Below are 8,056 nucleotides of genomic sequence, written 5' to 3' on the forward strand. Positions count from 1 at the left end.
CAAATTTTTTACCAAAAATGTGCACTTTACACAGTAAAGAGGAGAAGACATCGGACTAAATTTTTACCAGTCATTCGTATATGCAAAGAAAACATAGGGAAGATTTAGGTCAATTATTATCAAATATATAAGTTTTTATACCGTAAAATACAAGGAATTTCTACGTTAATTTCTATCTAAAGTACAATATAGTTAATTAACAAATTCAGTAAACGAATGTAGCACAAAAGAAAACATACGTTTAGATTACTTCAATGAGTGTGCTAAATTTTAAAATTGTTAAATATAGACCAGGAAATTGTATAAAACTTACCTTTTCCAATAGTTTACCAAGTTGACTTTATTTTCCTTGAAGATGAATGTTTAATGTGACAAATATTTCATTCATATCTTCAGATAATACACAAATATATACATATTTATTTATTAAAATTCAGTTTATCCCAAACATGTTAAAGAAAATATTAATTTGCATGCAAGTTAATCAAGTAGCTTCTGTTTTAATTACACACATAATTATGATATGTAAAAATTTTACATTTATCAGTCAATCTTGCAATGTATTGTAATCTATTATTGTTGTCTTTTTCAGTTTAAAATCTTATAAATATATTAGATCAGTACTAAAAGTTCACCTCTACAAAAGAAATGCTTTATTGAGGTATTTTTAAAAAGTTCCCTTTTACAAGGGAACTGTTAATTTCACAAATAAGTTCATAAAATTCTATAAATTCAAAATTACCTAAATATGTTCTTTATTTTATCTTATATACCAGATAAAATTTCAAAAAGCTAATTTGTTTAGGAATATTGAATTTCTTAATATTTATCTCATGTGACTTTTTCTATAACATCATTATAAATGTGCATGTTGATGTGAACATACCAATTATTTTTTTCATCAAATAGCTTTATGGTATTAAATGATTTAAAAAGAGGCAACTGGACAAAAGAAAGCAATTAGAAGTTGGCTAATTTTTTATTAATTTGTTGTCAAACGCTGTGCATTTTAGATTATGCTCATATGATGACAATGAGTTATTTAAAATTATTATGAACATATCCCACATAAATTAACAAGTATAAAATTTCAAGTTGTTTGAAGTATTATGAACTGTAATACTTGCAAAAGAAATACACATGAAATTAATTTAAGAATTAGGTTTATTTTACAGGTATTCAAAAACTGCAATTACTGCTAAACAATAAAAACTAACATTAAATCTGAAGAGCATATTTTTTTCAATAATAAAATTCAACATAGACTTCATGCAGCTTCGCCATATTTGTTCTATAGTTCGCTGTCTTTAATATCCTGCTCGATTTTTGTAAAAGTGAATTCTTTGTCACCCAATGTTTTGAGAACAGCTCCTAAACAAGAAAAAGAAAAATTTGTAATAATTTCACACTTCAGATGTTTTCAGTTTTTAAATATAGTTGAAGTATTAAAAGATGCATATAAAATGCACTGAGTATTTCATATTTAAAAATTTACATTTCAGTAATTAAAAATTTAATTTCACACTATCACACAGTAAGCTTCAATTATATACCTTACACAATGCCTATAATTTCAAGTGAAAAATACTTAAGATTTGTTTAGAACTGCAAGGTCGAGAAAGTCTTTAATGGCTATGTTTGTATTTAAGTACATGAGAAAAAACTTAATTTTGTATTAATTATATTGCATTAGCCTTTTCAATTTTACTCCTACATATAATAAAGAATATTCGCTTTCTTACAGATAACGTTTTCTTAAATAAAGAGTAAGCAGAAAACTAATCACAACACTATATACATATAACAGAATACTTCATAAACATATACATGTCATTAACATACGTATATGCATTAACAGGCTATTTTACACATTTCAATAAACCAGAAACCAATACACAATCAAAAGTATTATCAGTAAATTCCTCCAAAATCAGAGCAAAAATCTTTAATTATGATAACAATGGCATCTCAGTTTGCAATATAAAATATTTCAAGTCTACATTCATGTGCATTCTAAGTAAACAGAATGCTGAATAACAATAAAATTATAAATACCATAAAAAAGTTAAGAGCCACGTAGAATGATAGTAAGACTAAATAAGTCTTCCTTCAAAAATCAATTTAAATTCAAAAATTTGCCTTCCTGTTTAACATCTCAAAATAGGGTTACTGCTTTCACTAACTAAATTTCCTGTCTTGGCAAAATAAAAATTGTCACTTCTGTTGCAGGAAATATTTGCTGCAAACTTTGTATGCAAATAATCCAGTGAAAAAATTTTAATTGTGGCTTGAATATTTTCTTTATTAAATAAATGAAAAATTGCCACATAATATTAATTTATGATCCACATGAAGCTTTTTACCTCTACCATATCATGCAGCTATTTTAAAATATATACTCTCATATAAAAGCCACAGAATTTTTTTACCAATATTAATATAGTATAAATCATTAATAAATCTTCTAAAAACAGCTCCAAATTTTCTGAATTTGATACCCAAAACATAATTCTACGTAACTGTTAATGTATGCATTTGCTTGCACATACTTAAAATGAATTATACACACAAAAACTTAACATATTAACTTTAATAAATTCTTAATTAGCAGGATGACTCAATTAAGGCAAAATATGAAAGAAATCTACCTGATGGAATAGTTGTAAAAGATATATTTAAAAAAAGCTAATATTGTTTACCTTACACAAGAGAAATTGAATTGATGGCAGAAATTGAGTAAACTGTATGCAGCTGGATTATTTATTAGGAATAGAAGTTAGATCAAAGTACCAAAGTCACACTAGGGCTTTAACCATTTGGGTGCAAAAAAGCACCTGAATTTCAAAAAGAATAATTTAAAAAAGCTAATAGAATTATATAACTTTTACAATCTAGTACAAATATTAGACACATAAACAACACTAAATGCCATTATTTACTTGCATATTTTCCTTTTTTGTGTACTTTACTCCTTAATTTTTCAGGATATGATTTAGAAACAGAGTTATGGTAAAAATGTATACTGGTAAAAAAAAAATATTGCTGAAACTGATAAGTCCTTTGAATAGTGCAAAGAGGGATGGAATATGTGACTAAATATGATAAATCAGATTACAATAACATTAAACAAATAACATGTAAAACTGAAAAAAAGAAATTTTATTTGAAATTATTTTTTAACTCATGGAAAGACAGACAGTATTTCCAACTTATTAAATTCAATTATATTTTACCTTCGTCAAACCAACATTGGTAAGAGAGTTGTATTTAAAATCGGTGCTAAGCTAAAACTGCTTTTTGCCTAATTTTATACTATTGAAAATACCGGTAATTGTCAAAGTTATTCGTACTCAACATGTGTAAGATTATTAATGAGTTGCCAAACCTAAGTTAACCATCTAATATACTACATTCAACATTATTATTTTTCTTTTTGAATGTCAGGTTTTCATTATTTCTGCCAATATATCTGTAACAGGACATAAAGATTGAGTTAATGTAGAATAGAAAATTACCTTGCAAGTTAGCACCTTTACCTTAGTGGCAGTACTTCATTCTCTAGAAAAAAACATTTTAAATTATTATACTTAAACAAAAAATTCATATTTGTTACAGCAAAACATCATTAATACAATAAACCAGAGTTGAATGCAAATCTAGTTTAACTCCATTCTTGAAAACTAGTTTATTACTTTCAACTTAATTTAAAAATAATAAAAAATAAGGTACGTATTATAATGACTACCTAGATATCTCGCCTAAACTGGCAATCCTTGTAGGTTATACAGGTTAACCCTAACATAGGTTATAGAGGGCACTAAGATAGAGAGTATTAATCCCACACTAAGGACTCTAACATTTGGTAGGAACAGTTTGAAAAGTGAAACAGATATTTATAGTGAACCAATGCAAAACAAAAACAATAGTTCTTTAGGGACAAAGCCCCTTTGGACTAATAAATCCGAGTAAATTAACAGCTTTTAGCTATTTTTTCTTCTTGTAAAAAATAGACATACATAATATTTTTAGAAAATAACAGTACTTTAAGCATGCAATTTGCACATATTTAACACAATAATTCATTCTAGCTCTGTTGCAATACTGGCAAAGGTACTCCTCCGTTATTAGGACGGGATTCAGAAATGTACAATGAAACCTCGAGATACGAGGAAAGTATGAGCAAAATACGAGATTAATTCGAGTAATCAACAATGAGTCAGGCTGTTGGTATGGGTGGCGCCATTTCCCTATCCGGCTCAACTCGGGGAATCCCCTCGTCAGATCACTCAGTGTTCTTTTATATACGCGTTTGTGCACTTGCAAGTTAATTGTTTTAACATTTAACGTGAAAATAATTATTTCAAGATGCCTCGCAAGAAGATTGCTGCCTCAGATAGTGCTGCAAAGAAAAATAAGGAGGCCATGGCCGTCGATATCAAGAAAGAAATCGTAGATAAACATAAGCATGGTGACGGAATTGGCGAAGACTTGCGGCCTTTCAACATCGAAAATCTATACTATTCTGAAGAAGCAGGAAGAAATTAAGAAACCTGATGTAGCCAAAGGAATTATCGTTGCTTCCAAGCACCATAAAAGTATTCCTAGATGTTGAGAAGCTGTTGTTGGTGTGGATTAATGAGAATGAGTTAAAATGTTGGTAACAAAGTTAAACTATTGTTATATTATTTACCAGTGTTATTTATTAGGAAAAATTGACTTGATATTAAAATGTTGATATTTTTTGGGGTGTGGAACGGGTTAACTGAATTTCCATTATTTTCAATGGGGAAGCTTGTTTCTAGATACGAGAAATTCGCTATACCAGTTGAATGCTGGAACGAATTAAACTCGTATCTCGGGGTTCCACTGTAGATATGTAAGCATGTGTATATGCATGTATGTGCATATACACATACATAAAGAATATACACATGCACACACGAGCACCTACGTTTAAAAATGCATGCATATAAACACACATTTCTGAATCTCCTGATAACAGAAGAATACCTACATGAATCACAGGATTTACATTATTCAGTTTCATTAGAATTCTTAAATGCAGAGGATTTACATTAATCAGTTTTATTAGAATTCTTAAATGCAGAGGATTTACATTAATCAGTTTTATTAGAATTTTTAAATGCAGAGGATTTACATTAATCAGTTTTATTAGAATTTTTAAATGCAGAGGATTTACATTAATCAGTTTTATTAGAATTTTTAAATGCAGAGGATTTACATTAATCAGTTTTATTAGAATTTTTAAATGCAGAGGATTTACATTAATCAGTTTTATTAGAATTTTTAAATGCAGAGGATTTACATTAATCAGTTTTATCAGAATTCTTAAATGAAATCTTCACTATCCGAAAACTCAGTTTCATTTCCAGCTGAAACTGTATCAGGACAATCTCATTTATATTATTTCCCTCTAACAACTGAACATTTTGAAAACCTTTTCTATTCCATGGAAAACTAATGCTACATTAAACATATATTTTCTAAATCTGAAAATTTTAAGTTAGCTTAGAAACTGTAATCATTCTTAAAAAAGTTCGATTTATGCATATGTTAGATCAATAAAATTACTTTCCTGTGAAAAAGTAATATGGCATTGAACAACACGATTTTACACATCAAGATATACTGAGTGAAAATTCCTGAAATGTTTTATTTCTTGGTATCTCTGCAAGAATTGTATAAATAAGACTACCTCCCTTTTATATAAAAAAAAAAAAAAAAAATGTTTAGTAAATATACTATGAAGAAAATTGGTTACATTATTTACAGTTCATAATTAACAGAAAATAAATAATTTCTTATCTTATCAGAATTTATTTTTATCACATTCATAAACAGTACTAATTTAAACAAACATACCATTATGATTTCAATAACTATGAAATAGAAAATCCAAATCTGCATCTTTGATGGTCTAGTAGATTGGACATCTCGTTTACTACAATTCAGCAGGGTGCTGACTCCCCAGACTGTAATATATATATATATAATTAATTTACAAGGGAAAAAGCAACAAAAATATAAACAATTTCTTGGTTTTATATAAGCATTTCTGCACATTTACAATTTAAATTTTTTTAACTATCTAGTTATATCAAAATACATGATTTAGTAAAATATAATTCAAATAATTTAAGGTATTTTAGATCAAATACTAATTTTTCAATAAATTTTTTCATGCAAGTCTAATAATCAACATAACTATCAAGTTTTGACTTCGAAAATTATGTTTAGAGAAACTTGAAGCTGCAGTAAATAGTAATAAATTTATTCAAAACTGAAAGTAAAGCATTCTTACTTTATTTTCTTTCTTTAACTATGGCAGATCTTTTAAAACAACAAAATCAAACAAACAAAAAAGAAATGCATTCATGAAAGGACTTAGGACTTACTTATTATTCATGAAAGGATATATTTCAGTAATTACTAGTGCATAAAAATTCAGTATATATATAAAAAAAAAATGAACACAGATTTGGAACAAAGTACCTGCGTTTCTATGGCATAAAGTTTCCTTTTTTAATAGCACAATATCTTTGAGTTAAAGATTATATATTAAAGCAAATTTATAAAACTAAATTCAAAAATAAGAAATTAAATTATTTTTAGGGAAAACACTAAGCAAATAAAAAATTTTGAATTTCATAAATAAATGAAAGTTACATGCTTTATTTTTTGGCATAAGGTAGATAACATTTCCATAACAGATTTCTGAACAATTAGTCATGTTAATATTGCCTTTCTTTTTCCATTAAAAGCTATTTCCTGCTTAATTACAGTATGCTTTAAGATAAATATTAAAACGTTTGAGTAAAAATAATATAACTATAAAAAGGTGAGACACATACAAAAAGGAGTGACACAAACAGTAAGAAACAGACTAGTGCAAAATTTAACAGTACCAAATCCTGAAAATGAATCATTAGGCACGTACACAAAAGAAAAATCACATTTCCTACACAGACGCTATTTATAAAATTTTATATAGGTGAAAAAAGTACGAGTATTAAACACTGAAAATATAAAATATTCACTTACTTTCTTCAATTATTAGTAACTTCGATGGATTCTGTCACAAACGCCAATCCACGAACAGACAGTATTCTTTGCGACTTTACCATTCTTTTCGACCGCCATTGCTGAGTGCTGACTTCACAAATATCCCGCCACAACCGGAAGTAGAAAGTGTCTGCTTTGCCATTGGTCAGTGAACAAGAATTGCAACGCTTTTTTTTTTCTTTATAATTAAACATATTAAGAAAGCCTCTAAATTAGCATATGAAATAAACTTACTTTTGCATTATATAAATTTATATTCACAGCATCTCTGTATTAAGGTAATAATTAAATTTTTCTACGAAAAATAGAAATGTCTGTATATGCGCATGCTCAGTGTATAATCGTAAATCCGGTTAATTTTTATAGCGTAAAATTAACTATGCAAATTTTGAGTTCATTTAACTGGACCCTTGTACTTATTCTGTAGATCTCCATATTAAGAATGTCTTTAACTGTTTCAGGAAAAATATAAAATATAATATAATTATTTATTTACATTATTTATTAATTTTTTCCTCATATAAAAATTATTAAAATCGCTATATCATTTTTTCCGTACATTAAACAAAATTTAAAAAAATTAGCCTCATATGATTTTTATAACAAAGATTAAAGGAACTGAAATATATGTAAAATATCAGGATTCAGCTTGCAATTTCGTAGAGTTATTATTATTATTATTAAATAAAAATATTAGTATATCTTTGATTAATTAATGATCCTTTGGTCTACATTAAACTATTGTTCAAGAAGTTAAACGTTTTCGAGCATCTTCTGCTGTATTTATTATTCTATTCCTCGACATGAAAGATTTGCTAGTCTTATTCCAATTCAATTGCCCACATTTGCTAAATAAAATAAGGAGAGTATTGTACCAAACTCAGTAAGCACACAAATTTAATATACAGTTAAATTAATTAATTATTCCAGTTAAATGGGTAATAGGATTTTCATAAAAGAAATTAAATTGTGT

The 8,056-nt window shown here is 27.2% G+C and overlaps 1 long non-coding RNA gene across 1 annotated transcript; it reads right to left on the reverse strand.

Moving 5' to 3' along the window:
• Positions 1–1,133: 1,133 nt before the first annotated feature.
• On the reverse strand, positions 1,134–7,201 carry LOC146997610 (uncharacterized). Its single transcript, XR_015040717.1, has 4 exons — positions 7,063–7,201; positions 5,884–5,993; positions 3,516–3,558; positions 1,134–1,371 (listed from the first exon to the last, which is right to left on the reverse strand). It is a non-coding gene; the product is annotated as an uncharacterized LOC146997610 (long non-coding RNA).
• Between the last annotated feature and the right edge of the window lie 855 nt (positions 7,202–8,056).

Source organism: Stegodyphus dumicola, chromosome 4, assembly GCF_044657685.1.
Source record: "Stegodyphus dumicola isolate Sdum_Otavi_A_Nest chromosome 4, ASM4465768v1".
In the NCBI taxonomy this organism is placed as follows: Eukaryota; Metazoa; Arthropoda; class Arachnida; order Araneae; family Eresidae; genus Stegodyphus; species Stegodyphus dumicola.